The 13,602-nt window shown below is 41.8% G+C and overlaps 1 non-coding gene across 1 annotated transcript; it reads right to left on the reverse strand.

The window, feature by feature from the left end:
* Positions 1-13,238: 13,238 nt before the first annotated feature.
* Positions 13,239-13,371, reverse strand: LOC146046536 (small nucleolar RNA SNORA57). Its single transcript, XR_014465933.1, has one exon. It is a non-coding gene; the product is annotated as a small nucleolar RNA SNORA57 (small nucleolar RNA).
* Positions 13,372-13,602: the final 231 nt, after the last annotated feature.

The following is a 13,602-nucleotide window of genomic DNA, read 5'->3' on the forward strand; positions in this document are numbered from 1 at the left end:
CAGCGTCCCCAGCCCCCCTGCTCCCTCTACCGCCTCGCCGCACAGACGCTGGGGGGACACAGACGCTGTCCCCCGCAGCGTCCCCAGCAGCGGGGGACACAGAGTCCCCAGCCCCCCCCCCCCCCCTGCTCCCCGTTTTTTTTTACATGTGATAAATCGAGACGATTTATCACATGTAAAAAATGGCACATCAAGTGCCAGTCTAATCAAGCTCCCCCGGGGAGCAGCCGGGGAAGCTCAGGGGGAAGTCGGGGGCGACTTGTCCTAAGGACAAGTCGCCCTAGTGTATGGGGGCCTTTACTTTTAAAATGTTTAGATAAAACTAGTAGTGTAAGTAAAATTGGGGATGTTCTTTAAATCTGGATGCCTATAGACATGTGTGAAATTTACGTAACAATGCTGAGATTAACATGCAGGTTATGCTGTGCCTTAGACATCGACGTATTGTAAATCAGACTACTAAAATGGAGCTGGTACTGGACAATACTAAAATGCATGCGGCTATTGGAATTGGGCTTCTAATGTGTCTTCCATTCACTTGTTCTACTGTAACCCAGTAAATGTAGCTACTTAAGCGGGTTCCAGGCCTAATGTTCAAAATTAAATTTAAGGTTAAAGGTCATGAGACTGCGGGATTGTTCCTTGCTGGAGTGGTGACTTGTGAATAATTCCTAGTTTAGATTCTGAATGTAGAGAAGATAAAATGCCCTAAATTGTTATCATTAGTCTTAATTGCATACTGTGTACAGTAAAGGTCTGTTAACTTGTGTAAAGTACATTTTATTGTAATAAAACATTTTGAACAAAACTTTTTTTTTTTTTTTTTTTAGATGGTTACTTAAAAAGCGTACATAGTGCATTTTATTTTATACTAGCAAGCCCAGGCATGTCCAAACTGTGGCCCTCCTGCTGTTTTAGTATTCCCTTTTTATAGCAAAACTGTGGCAAGGCATGATGGGATTCTTGATTGTTCGGCAACAGCTGGAGAGACGGTAGTCAGGACATGCCTGGCCTAAGGCAAGCCCAAGCTTTCTATTTTTATTTTCTATTTTGAACACTGAGTGGGTAGCGCTGGTAGTTCATACACTACTGCTCTGTTGCACCCACTGGCGTTAATCACCTTATATGAGCAGAGTGGATGGAAGGGAGCCCAGCGTTTAGTGCCGCACTTCCAGGACAGTGTGGGCCGGACATCGGGGAGTGTAAGTGCTCTCCGGAAAGTGGCAGAAAAATCGCTGGCTGCTCCTGCCTACTAGCTGCTTCTTTGCGCCCTCAGATGCTGGCAGCCATCTACATATCTCTATACATGGTCCTGGAACGCTGGGCGCAGTCTTCCCTGTAAAACTGTTGCCTGCTGATTTTTTTTTTTTTTTTTACTGCACTCTCTATCCCAGGCATTCCCAACCACGGTCCTCAAGGCACACCAACAGTGCAGGTTTTGTAGATATCCAGGCTTGATTAGTATCTGAGGGATTCTGATTAAACCATCTGTGCTGAAGCCTGGATATCACTAAAACCTGCACTGCTGGTGTGCCTTGAGGACCGTGGTTGGGAATGCCTGCTCTATCCTACTGGCCTATAGTGCTATTTTACAGTAGATTGTACTTTATCTGCTGTGTGTGACTGAACTATACTGTCTGTCTCTGTGCTATGGACCACCAAGTGGGGGTAGTGGCTGGGTGTAAGGTTCAAGTGTGCACAAAAATATGGATGTCACCCTGCCCTTATCCTCACCTATATAAATAATTACCGTGACTCAATGGTGTCCCAATAATATATATATTTTTACAGTAAACTTATATCTTAAATTACCTAATACCGGCATACATACACAATGGGGTGACACAAGATAAACATACAAACAAATACAGGTTGAGTATCCCGTATCCAAAATGCTCGGGACCAGGAGAATTTTGGATAACTGATTATTCCGTATTTTGGAATATTTTAATATTTCAATGATGTATTTTGAAGTACCTTGCATTTATGCTGTATAAACACATAAAATAAACACAAATATATTTTATTACCACATAAAATACACACAAATATATTTTATTTGTTCAAAAAACAAGGTTTCAAAACATGAAACAAAATTTGTGTACTATCTCAGATATTGAATTTGAATGCCAAGAAATCATTTTCTTGTACATATATAGTGCCAATTACATATCATGTCCTCAGTAGTGCTGTTACATATGTCCCCAGTGAGTTTTTAGCTAAACAAATTTTTTTTTCCCACTTTCTGGAAAGTATGGTTTTCGGAATAAAACGGATATTCGGATACGGGATACTCAACCTGTACGTAAAAAGTAATCCTGATTATAGGACTGCCTGAATCTATGAAGGGGGTTCCTCTGTACACCTTCTTGCAAACCACATTACCTGAGCTGTTACATGTTGAAGATGCCTGTTCAGGCCTGATTGTTGAAAGAGCCCATAGACTGGGTCCCATGAAAGATGGACACCCTGACAGGCCTAGGGCTGTAATTTTTAAATGCTTAAATTACCAACATAAAATGGCTTTGTGGACCGCCTTCCGACAGGACAGGTCTCTCCAGTGGAATGATCACAGACTCCTCCTCTTTCAAGATTTCTCTGCGGAGGTGGCTAGAGCGCGGAGAGAATTTTCTCCTTTATGCTCCCGTCTGGTGAAGGAGAAGATTAAATTTTCCTTGCTTTACCCTGCGAGACTCCGGCTGTTTGCTGGCCCCTCCCCTAAAGACTTCTCTACAGTTCGTGACGCCGAGGCCTTTCTGCTCGAGGGAGTCCAGGACACTTTCATCCCTGCAGAGCCAGATGTAGATGAGTGACTCTTTTTGCTTTACACAGTTTGCTGTGACCTGTGTGATGGGTCATACCCATGATTGGTTTTCCAGGTCTGATTGTTTAGAGGCCTTCTAGCCAAGAGTTAACCTGTCCTTCTTGAGAAGGTGTTTGACTCTAAAGCTAGTCTAATACAGTCAAGAATTTACACTATGTGTTATTGTTCAATTTGTTTTTTGGGAGTTTACTATGTGACCTAGTTTAAATTTTTTATGTGCCTTTTTAGTTGGCGCGACTATAGAGGTTGTTTCCCTCTGTGGTCAAGCCTTACTATTGTTATTGCTATACTAGAATAATCGAGTGGCCGGGGCGGCCATGTTAGCTTGGGAGGCCAACCAGGCTTCCTTGAAGTGTACCTGGAATCTAGCGGATTTGTACTACCGTCTGCTAGAGGTCCGGAGGTCAAATTAACGATTAGATACGCTATGTTTGGCAGGATGCCAAGACATCCGACTGATATTTTGATCTCATATCTAGGTTTCCTATTTAGGATTCTTGTATTTTTTGTCATTGAATATGTGATGTCTGGGGTTCTTCTGCCCTTTGTCTTTCCCCTACCCTCAACCCTCATGTGTTTTCCCTGTTGCTGCGCAGAATGGTTTAAAGTAGAGATTATAACAGTTCTGTATGTGATTACCTCTAACACTATGTTATTAATATGACTGATTTGAAGTTTACCACGCTGAACGTGGGTGGCTTCCACATACCATCAAAAAGGAAAAAAACCCTTTTGTATCTGCATAAATTACATTCGGAAATAGTGTTTCTTCAGGAAACCCACTTGACCCCCCCTGAATCATCGAAATTGGGTTCTCTAGGGTGGACGCTGCTGGCGGCGTCCTCCTTTAACTCAAAATCTAGAGGTGTGGCCATTTTGGCTCGCAAACAAATTCCAGTGCAGATCCATTCTACCTCTGCAGATACAGAAGGCCGATGGGTACTTGTGGACGCCACCATACGCTCTGTAAGATACACTTTATGCAATGTCTATGCCCCAAATGTGTTTTCTAAGGCCTTTTTTAGGAGTCTGGTGACTTTGTTAACCCCATTCAGTGATAATATTATAGTGCTAGCGGGAGATTTCAACATGGTAGCTTCTAATGTGTTGGATAGAGAGTCGTCCAGGGCCCCAAGGAGACCTCCCTCTCGACATGGTATACAGCTTTTAAAAGAAAGTTTACAACTAACAGATGTCTGGAGGGCGAGCAATCCTACAGAGAGGGAATTTACGTGTCTGTCTGCAGCTTATAAGACTTTATCCCGTATAGATTACATATTTATCTCGACAAAGGCGTTCCCTCGGCTTCGTGATACTGGGATTGAACCTATAGTCATCTCGGATCACGCAGCTTGTTGGGTTACACTTCATACTTCCCAAGATAAAGGCCCTTTCATTAATTGGCGCTTTCCCAGCTATTTGGCTAACTCCTCCAAGTTTAGATCTATGTTAGACACAACATGGATAGAATATAAACATAATAATGGAGAAGCAGAACAGAACTCCCCGTGCCTCTTTTGGCAGGCTTCCAAACCTGTCCTTAGGGGTGCTATAATTTCTTATACCTCCCACACCTACAAGGAGAAAGCTAAGGGCTACTTAGAGGCACAGGCAAGCCTAACGTCAGCATACCAGACCTTTAAATCTTCGCCTACTCCCCAGAATCAGCTATTATACTCACAAGCTAAAACATTTTTTGACTCATTTCTTGTAAAAGCTGAGGCCAAACTCTCCTTTTTGATGCATAGTAAGTACCATAGATTTGGCGGAAAATCTAACAAAGTAATGACTAGCCTACTCCAGGGACAATTTTCTCCCACAATGATTACTGCTCTTAAAGATGACTTGGGCAATCTTGTACATAAAGGTGTAGATATCGCACAAATCCTTCATGGATACTATGCTAAATTATATACTGACCATCCAGTAGATTCACTAAGCAAGGCCTCCTTTTGGTCTTCGATTACCTTACCAACGCTTACTTCAGATCAATCGGCACCCCTGCTTACTGATATTACAGAGGAAGAGGTAGCTAATGCTATAAGTAAACTTAAAACAGGCAAAGCCCCAGGCCCAGATGGCTTAACGAGCGAATATTTTAAATTGTTATCCCCGAAATTGGTCCCCCCTCTGACTGCTATGTTTAATACATTTCTACAGGGCACCCCTCCACCAGCGTATTTTAATGCAGCACTCATTAAACTTATTCCTAAAACTGGCAGAGACCCGAGACTCCCCGCATCGTACCGCCCTATCTCTTTACTCAACACAGATTATAAGCTTTTTACAAAAATTCTAGCTGACAGACTCAAATTGCTTCTCCCTGGTGTAGTTAACAAAGACCAAACAGGTTTTATTTGGGGTAGGCACTCAGTGACTAATGTACGCAAACTCCTCACAGCAATGCAATGGCATAGATCGCAAGATAACCCAGCCCCTCAAGCAATCTTGTCGCTAGATGCTGAGAAAGCTTTTGATGTTGTCTCATGGGACCATCTCTTTACCACGTTGTATTGCTTTGGGATCCCTGATGCATTTGTCACAGTGCTGAAAATTTTATATTCTTTATCTACATCACAAATATTAGCTAATAATTACCTGTCCCCACGTTTTAATATCCTTAGAGGCACTCGTCAAGGCTGCCCTCTTTCCCCCTTGTTATTCGCTTTAGCCATAGAACCCTTAGCAGTGAAACTTAGATCTTTAGACATGTTTAAGGGCATGTTGGTAAGAGATAGAGAGGTGAAACTTAGCTTATTTGCGGACGACATGCTTCTTTTTCTCTCTGACCCCCCCGCTTCTATCCAAGCTATAATTTCAACTATGGATGACTTTGGATCCTTCACAGGATTCAGGGTCAATTATGATAAATCTAATATCCTCCCACTGTCTTGGCCTTCTAATTATGTGTCACAGTTCCCAATGTTACAAAAGTTTTCGATTTGTACAACATCTTTAAAGTATCTAGGGGTAATGATCCCGTTACACTTAGAGGATTTATACTCTAATAGCTTTGGGCCCATCTTGCGGAGTGTGGGGCAGTTGTTGGAGAGGTGGACCTCCCTCCCCTTATCTCTATATGGTCGAATTACGGTAGTGAAGAGTGTGATCTTCCCCAAGTTGGCATATTTGTTACAAATGTTGCCGCTTATGCTGTCGAAATCTGATACAGCTAAATATAATAAGATGGTCTCTAAATTTATCTGGGCGTCCAAGAAGCCTAAGATATCTATGGCAAAACTTTGTCTTCCCAAAACTGAAGGAGGCTTCGCCCTACCCCATGTGCAGACATTCTCACAGTCAGCCTTGTGTCGATATGCGACGGACTGGCTGCTGCAGAGATCTGACTACACAAATCAGGGTCTGGAGGAGGCATTATTTTATCCCTTTTCCCCGGCGGCTTTGCTCCACACTCCGCAAAATAAAATTCCCCTAGCTTTGAAAGATAACCTTCTTTTTACAGCAACATACAAAATGTGGCTCTGCATACATAAACGTCTTGATAGAAACCCGACTAATACACCCTTTATTACACTTTGGGGTAACCCAAACTTTGAACCTGGATTGGAGAATGCCATGTTCTTGCAGTGGCGCCAAAAAGGAATTATTGCAATACGAGACGTTTTTGATCCTGGAGGCAAAAACATCATGCCCTTTACTGACTTAGCTGAGAAATTTCATTTACCACGAACACATTTCTTTATGTATTTGCAGGCCCGCCATTTCATTCAATGTCTACCTAGCCCCCTTTCAGACCTAGCTGGTCCAGATCAACTCCTTTCATTGTTATCTCCGCAATGTGTCCAGAGTTATAGGATAAGGAACCTGTACTGGATTCTGATTACACTGCAGAAGGATAGGCTGCTTCAGATTTTAGAATCAAAGTGGAAATTAGATATCCCTAGTTTTCCCCCAGTCCAAGAGGTATTGAAAAAGCTACCGAGCACGTTAAAATACCTGCAGGCTGCCACCCTCCAGGAAACTCACTTGAAGTTTTTAAACAGAGCTTATGTGTCTCAACACCAAAGACGACACTTTGTCTCCGATGAATTGGGCATTTGCCCCAAATGTTCTGCTTCAGTAGCGAATTTATACCATAACTTCTGGGAATGCAGGAAAGTTAAGCTTTTCTGGAGAAAAGTATTGGGCTTTTTAGGTCTGATGTTTGGAGTGCAGCTTACTTTAGACCCTCTTCCAATACTTTTTCTATATTTCAAACATTGGAACCTAGGCCGTAAAAAAAAGATGATTGTCCCATTGATGACATTGATCTTAGTCCAAGCTAAAAAATTAATATTAAAAAATTGGATTACCAAAAATGCCCCCTCGTTATCTGAACTGAAAGCTTCACTCTTAACCATCCTTTATTACGAAAGACAGGCAACATTACGTGACATTGAGAGAGGTGTAGCACGTTTTTATATGAAGTGGGAACCCTTTATTGAATCTCTTGAGTCAAATGTACAGTCAAATATACAGAAAGTGTTCGAAAATACAACATGGTACCTACTACGCCAAATTACTTAAAAATCAATATGCAGAACTATTTTTAGTAAGTTGAAGATCCGCAGCCTTTCCTTCCCCCCCTTGTATGTCTCTTACCTGACCCATTTTTCCCTCCCCTCTGTCTTTTTCTTCTTTTATATTCTACTTGTATTCATGATGTTTATACATATTAACAGAGACTTAGCAGTAAAAGTACTATGTTTTTTCTGTGATCTGCTGGATGCTCTTCATCATTCCGATGGAAGAATGTACTATTTAAGGAGCTTACGCCCTTTCCTCACAAAAATTGAGCTTCTTAACTTGTAACATACAACTTGGAAGGACCGGATTAACCGAATGTCTAGATAGATATATGCTACTGTATTGAAAATGTTGTCCTTATCATTCTCTGAATTTACACATCCGCCTAGAGATATCATTCATAAAATGTTAGGATTAAAACTCAAAAAAAAAAAAAAAAAATATAATGTAAAAACAAATGTCTTTCATATTTTACTTTTACTGGTACTGTATTCTGCTATTTCTCTAATAAAATGTGTTAAAAAAAAAAAAAAAAGTAATCCTGATTAAAAATATTCCAATAATTTGAAAGTCCTTGTTGTATATTGAGCAGGTAATTGTGTTTCTCCTAATGGCGCAGGGGGTCTGTCAGCAAACTTCCCATCATCGCTGTATATGCGCAAATGGGAGTTGGCAGGATCAGTTTGTCCACATTCATTGGGGAAGAAATTAAGTAGCACTAACCAATGAGAAGGAATAAAAAAAAATTAGAATTATTAGTGCACAATATAACATATATTAAAACAATGTTAATGATGCCCGGTAGGTGCAACATTCATTAATGAAGAGTTGTGGATACACTCTTATGTATACCGCCATTGGAATATTGCAAGATGGAGAAAGACCATTTGTGTCACTTTAACATGATTTCCAACAGAGTTCAGGATGTTTAGAATATGGCATATTCACCTGGGGATTTTATCCAATTGTGGATTGCATTGCAGAGATATCCTCCTCTATGGTGTTGAATACAGCCAAGTGTCCTGTTGGGTGACTTGGGGCAAATGGTAAAAAGACGTCCAAAGTTGTGGTGGCTGGTGGGATCCAAATTAAGTGTGAAAGTGGCAGTATTGGGTAATAAAGTAAATTTCCCCCTTTACCTCCAGTGTGCAAGAATCTGTCAGGAGCCAAATACCAAACATTAAAAAGACTTGGGGAACCCTATTAGTTTTTTTCCAGTTTTTTTTTTTAAATCAGGACCGGCTCTTTGAGCCTGGGGCTGGTTATGGCTGTGGGGAGGGGACACCATGCCGTTTTTTAAAGTTATTTATTTTTAACACTGAAGCCTGCACGGATCCGACTGATCCGTGCAGGCTTCTGCCAAATATGCCTGGAAAATGAAGTGTATTTCCCAGGCGTATTTTACCGGCAATTAGCGTCTGTAGCTCGCTAATTTCCGGTTACTACCAGCCATATTGAAAAAACGGCCAGTTAGTAAATTAGGAATCACCATTCTTTTGAAAGATGATTCGTGTTTTCCAATAGCGTATACATTCGTATTAGAAAATACAAATGTGCCATGAATATGAATTTTCATAAATAGTAAATCCCAAAATAAACATATATAATAGGAGTATTTTTGTATACAAAGACACCTATTTAATAAGTTTTTTTCTTAGTAAATTTCCCCCAATGTCTCTAAAAGGTGGTCTGTCTCAACATCTAATATTTGAGTATATGTGCGAATTGAAGCATTCATGGAGTCAGGTTCAAATGTTGAACGAGGTAGGATTTTTTTGAGCTGTGCGGGCACCTCTGGTGGGGTCATGTTAGTCGGTGCTTTTTTAGCAAAAACTCCTTTAGTTTTAATTGTCGATTTAAGGTGGTATTTTTCTATTTGTCGGGAGAGGGGCATCTTGTACATATGTGGGTACAAATAATAGTCCTGTTTCCACAGTGTTTAACATATGTTGGGATAAATTCACTTGTAAGATTTGTTGATTCTTTGGTGGCCTTCCTGCACCTCTTTTGCCTTTGCCATTGGTGTCCCTTGTGCGTATATTTACGTTGCCTCTGCCGGTTTTCGGTCTGTCGCAGGTTTTGGGATGCTCCTTTTTTTTTTTTTTTCCCTCTTTTTTTCCTGTGATGGTACCATGCAATCAGGGAAAACCCATTAATTTGTTGGTAAACAAACACTTTTAATCCAAGTAGTAATCACAATTGAAATCACAGATTGTCAAACAGGCCGGGCAATCTGCGATGACTTCAAAATTACCCCCTATCTATTGCTGATGAATAATACCCCTTTCAGACATGCGACCTGGCAATTACCCAGCATTTTGAGTGCCAGGTGCAGTCTGACCCCCTTTCACACATAGCAGCAAATTACCAGGTTAAAAGAAAAACTATCAACCCGGTAATTTGCCTGAATTACACGGGTAATTTGTGTAGTGTGAAAGTGTCAACCCAGGTCACAAATCCCAGGTCCACAACCCTGGTAAAAAGCACGGTCGATGACCCTTTCACACTCCACAAATTACCGGGTACAATTGCTCCACCCAGTAATTTGCTGTTTTGATAAGACTTTTTTTAAACACAGATCACCACTACATAGATGACATTTCCTTTGCATCTGGAAAGATGTTGAACCACAAGCACTTGGCTGCCTTGTTTGGGGTTCAAGGAATCCTCTTTACCTTTCCTCATCTCAGCCTTCTTTCCCTTGTTCTTCTATTAAACATCTGTGTTTTGCCACTTTAGATGAATCACATTTCCGGGTCATAAAACATTAACATAATGATTTTCTTGGCTTTGTGCATTCCTATTAAGAAAATGTGGATCAGTTTTATGTATGACTTATTATGTGGAAACCGCTCAAACTGATCACTAGTTTCACAAGGTGTATAGTGAGGCCATGGAAACTGGGTTGGTGCACTGCATGGTGTGGACATGCTGGGCCATATTTCTGCTCATTTTAAACAGCTGTCCTGCCATTATTGAAGGCAGTACACCAAACCAGTTTACAGGACACCTCCATATAGCTTGGAGTTGTTGGTGAATTTCAGCCCTTTTATGTGCAGAAATCTGGTCATTCCATAAACCTTCAGCAAGTGACCAATATCAGCACTTCCAATCAGTCACAACTGTAAACATCTCTTCAGTTGCTGTATGTACTACCCTTGTTTTTTATAACACATGATTTTATCATTTAAGGATTACTTTTAAGACATACTGAAGTGGTGGAAAGCAGAATATCCCACAGATCAGCATACCAGTGTTCCTGAAGTCAGAAAGCTTTCCTAGAATACAGCTTCTGCATACATTGTGTCCTGCTGTGGATTCTAGTGTCCCCCAAAACTAGTGACTATGGCAGCAATTAGTGTATACCTCTGCTGACTCCAGCATAAATAATAGGCAAGATGCAGTGTGCACACTCCTAAAAGATCCATTAAAAAAAAATGATAAACACATCAGTTTTGTTCAGAAAGTTTATTCATATTACAATATACAACTGTCCAGAATTTAACAAACCAAATTTTATAGTACACATGATAAACCCACCAGTCACCATTTAATATGAAGTTTCATTATGCATTAGACCTCATTTCCCCACAGCTTAAGCAACTGCATGTGCTGGTTCACTCAAGACCAAATGAATGGAGGAGATTAGAAGCCTAATTTCCAATGGCCACATGCCTTTTGGAGTATTGTGAACCACCTGCGCCTTTTTTGCAGTCTGAATATCCGCTAAAAATGCCAGCATCACTCAGTGACTTCTTTATTTGGGAGCAATATTTAACTAAAAAGTGAATTAATTGACTTGGCTGTAGTTTTATATATATTTATTCTAAAACAGTTGCTATGAGCAATAATGAAATTTTTTGCAGATATGTTGATGATCTCACAGCAATGTTATCACGCAAAAGGTTAAACTTAACACTCATGGCTAATTGCATTACGATAGCCAATTTGAACATGCCGAGAGCCTATTTGTAGCACTGAAGTATATATTAACTCATGAACCAACTATTCAGTATCATTACCCAGTAACTACAGTATTCAATCATTTCAGCTGAGAATGCTGTACAGGAGCTGTAATTGGGAAGCCAATGCCTTATCAAAAACATCACTTAAGGGCACATTACCTACTTGTGTAAAGGAGCATAAACATGTGTCAATGTTAACATGTTTTCTAAGTGATCTTTCTCGATTGCTTAGAAATTAGGCATGGATCACTGTGTATGCCCCATAATGATGCATGGACCAGCTCGCTGCCATTACCTGACTAGATCTTGACTACATGTAGGAAAGATCTAGAGCGGTGTGGTCTAAAGCAAAAATGCAGCAAAACCCCAGTTATCTGGGTTTTGCATACTTAGTAAAGCCATTCCATCAGGGCAGGGCCTATATAGCATATGGCCTTCTCTCTGCAGCGATATCAGGTATTGGTCACAGATCCCTCACAGCATGCCCTGCATCTTGCTTATGCAGGGTCACAAGGCCCCCATTACACCTGAATGACCTGGTTGTATGCAGGTGGCAAGTGCTGTGAAAGAATATACAATCTGCTTACAACCACAATGAAAGACTGCTCATACATGCAGTACATATGATCTGAAGGCAGACCTCTTGACCAGCAGGACCACACATCAGAGCGACATTACTCACGGTGTTCACACAATCAGTCCCATGACCTGTAGAGATCTTGCTGATTGGCTAGACAACATTCAGGTGTATGGAGACCTGAAGTTAGGAGTTTGAGGACCAGCTGCATCAGTGAATGCAAAGGCAAACAGGATCATATTTATCTCCCTCAAGTTGGGATCTTTAACCCATAGACTGAAACTATTACATACATTAAGCTGTCCATACATCAGAACTACCAGCAACCAATCCTGTTTGGGTCACGATTTTCCTTAGCAGCTTCCCAGACACAGATATTACAGTAAGAGCCAGCCTCATCTAGTGTGGCCTCAGCACACCATTCGCCAAAGCCCACCAGCACATTTGGCGCATGCGTCAGATGCTCATGCACCCTATTCCTGGAAATATATGCATGAGACTCACCAGCCTCCAGGACTGTATTGCTGGTGCACCCACCGAGGATGGCTCCATCTGTATGCAATTTCACATAAGATCGGCAAATCCCAACATGCTGGTCATTAGCAGCCTCTTCAGGTCATGTGCACAGCACACATTATCTTAAGGATCTACCTCATGATGTGCACATCATGAGGTAGTGCATTCGGGCCTGAAATAATTCTGATGTATGGCCAGCTGAACTGAGGATATACCAGCTGCTTTTGCAGTTGAAAATAATGCATCCTAAAAAAAAAAGGTACTAGCTGCAGCTCCAGCACTTACATCTGGGGGGCACTTCATATTTGTAGATACCCTAAAACATGCGACTCAACTTAAAGGGAGAGTCCAGTTTAAGACAGAAGTACAGGCAACGAACAGTACAAGAGTCACCCTGCACAGATTCCCAACATTGGCCCTCCACATACAGCACTCTTCTGAGATATCCGGATGTAACAAGGCAGCGGCTGGTTCTCACCTGGCAGAGCACCTGCAACAGAACAGGACATGGATGAGACATAGGAATGACAAAACATTATAGTGTCAGCTGCACAGTTCAACATACAAGCACTGGGGTATGTACCAATATACAGCACTATGCATCCTACCAGGATATCATCCCAACCCCAAATTATGTACACAATGACCGACAGTACCATAAATACACATATATCAGCAACGAGATACAGTAACGTAACAGATCGTATATAACTTAGATTTCTAGATGTGCGCCGCACGTGCCCGCACTACCCCTCCCCCTCTTGTACAGCGATCACACGGCGGCGCCACAGACGCATGGGTGACTGCGGCCAGGCCCATTCCGCACGACACTTGTCCCGGTGATTGAGGATAGAACCAGCCCAGGTAAGAGCAGGCACCGAAGACATAGCACCGGGTATCATCTACCTCCGTACATTACACGCAGGGGTACAGCCAACGCCCTGTATGCCAAGAAATAGAGGCTCAGTACAGAACACCCGACACACCGCCCAGATAATACCCCACAGCGTAATAGAACTAAAAACAAATAAACACCAAACTGACCTTTCCAGCGTGCACTGAGACCGGAAGGCGTCGGGCCAGCCATTATATACCCTCCCGTAGACACGCCCCATCTTTGGTCGCTGCGGTAGATACTTGGGACCGAGGCTTGGAACGCAGGCTTGGAAGTTTGTCGGAACCTATCACGTGAG

Source organism: Crinia signifera, chromosome 11 (genome assembly GCF_055691185.1).
Source record: "Crinia signifera chromosome 11, ASM5569118v1, whole genome shotgun sequence".
Taxonomy (NCBI): domain Eukaryota; kingdom Metazoa; phylum Chordata; class Amphibia; order Anura; family Myobatrachidae; genus Crinia; species Crinia signifera.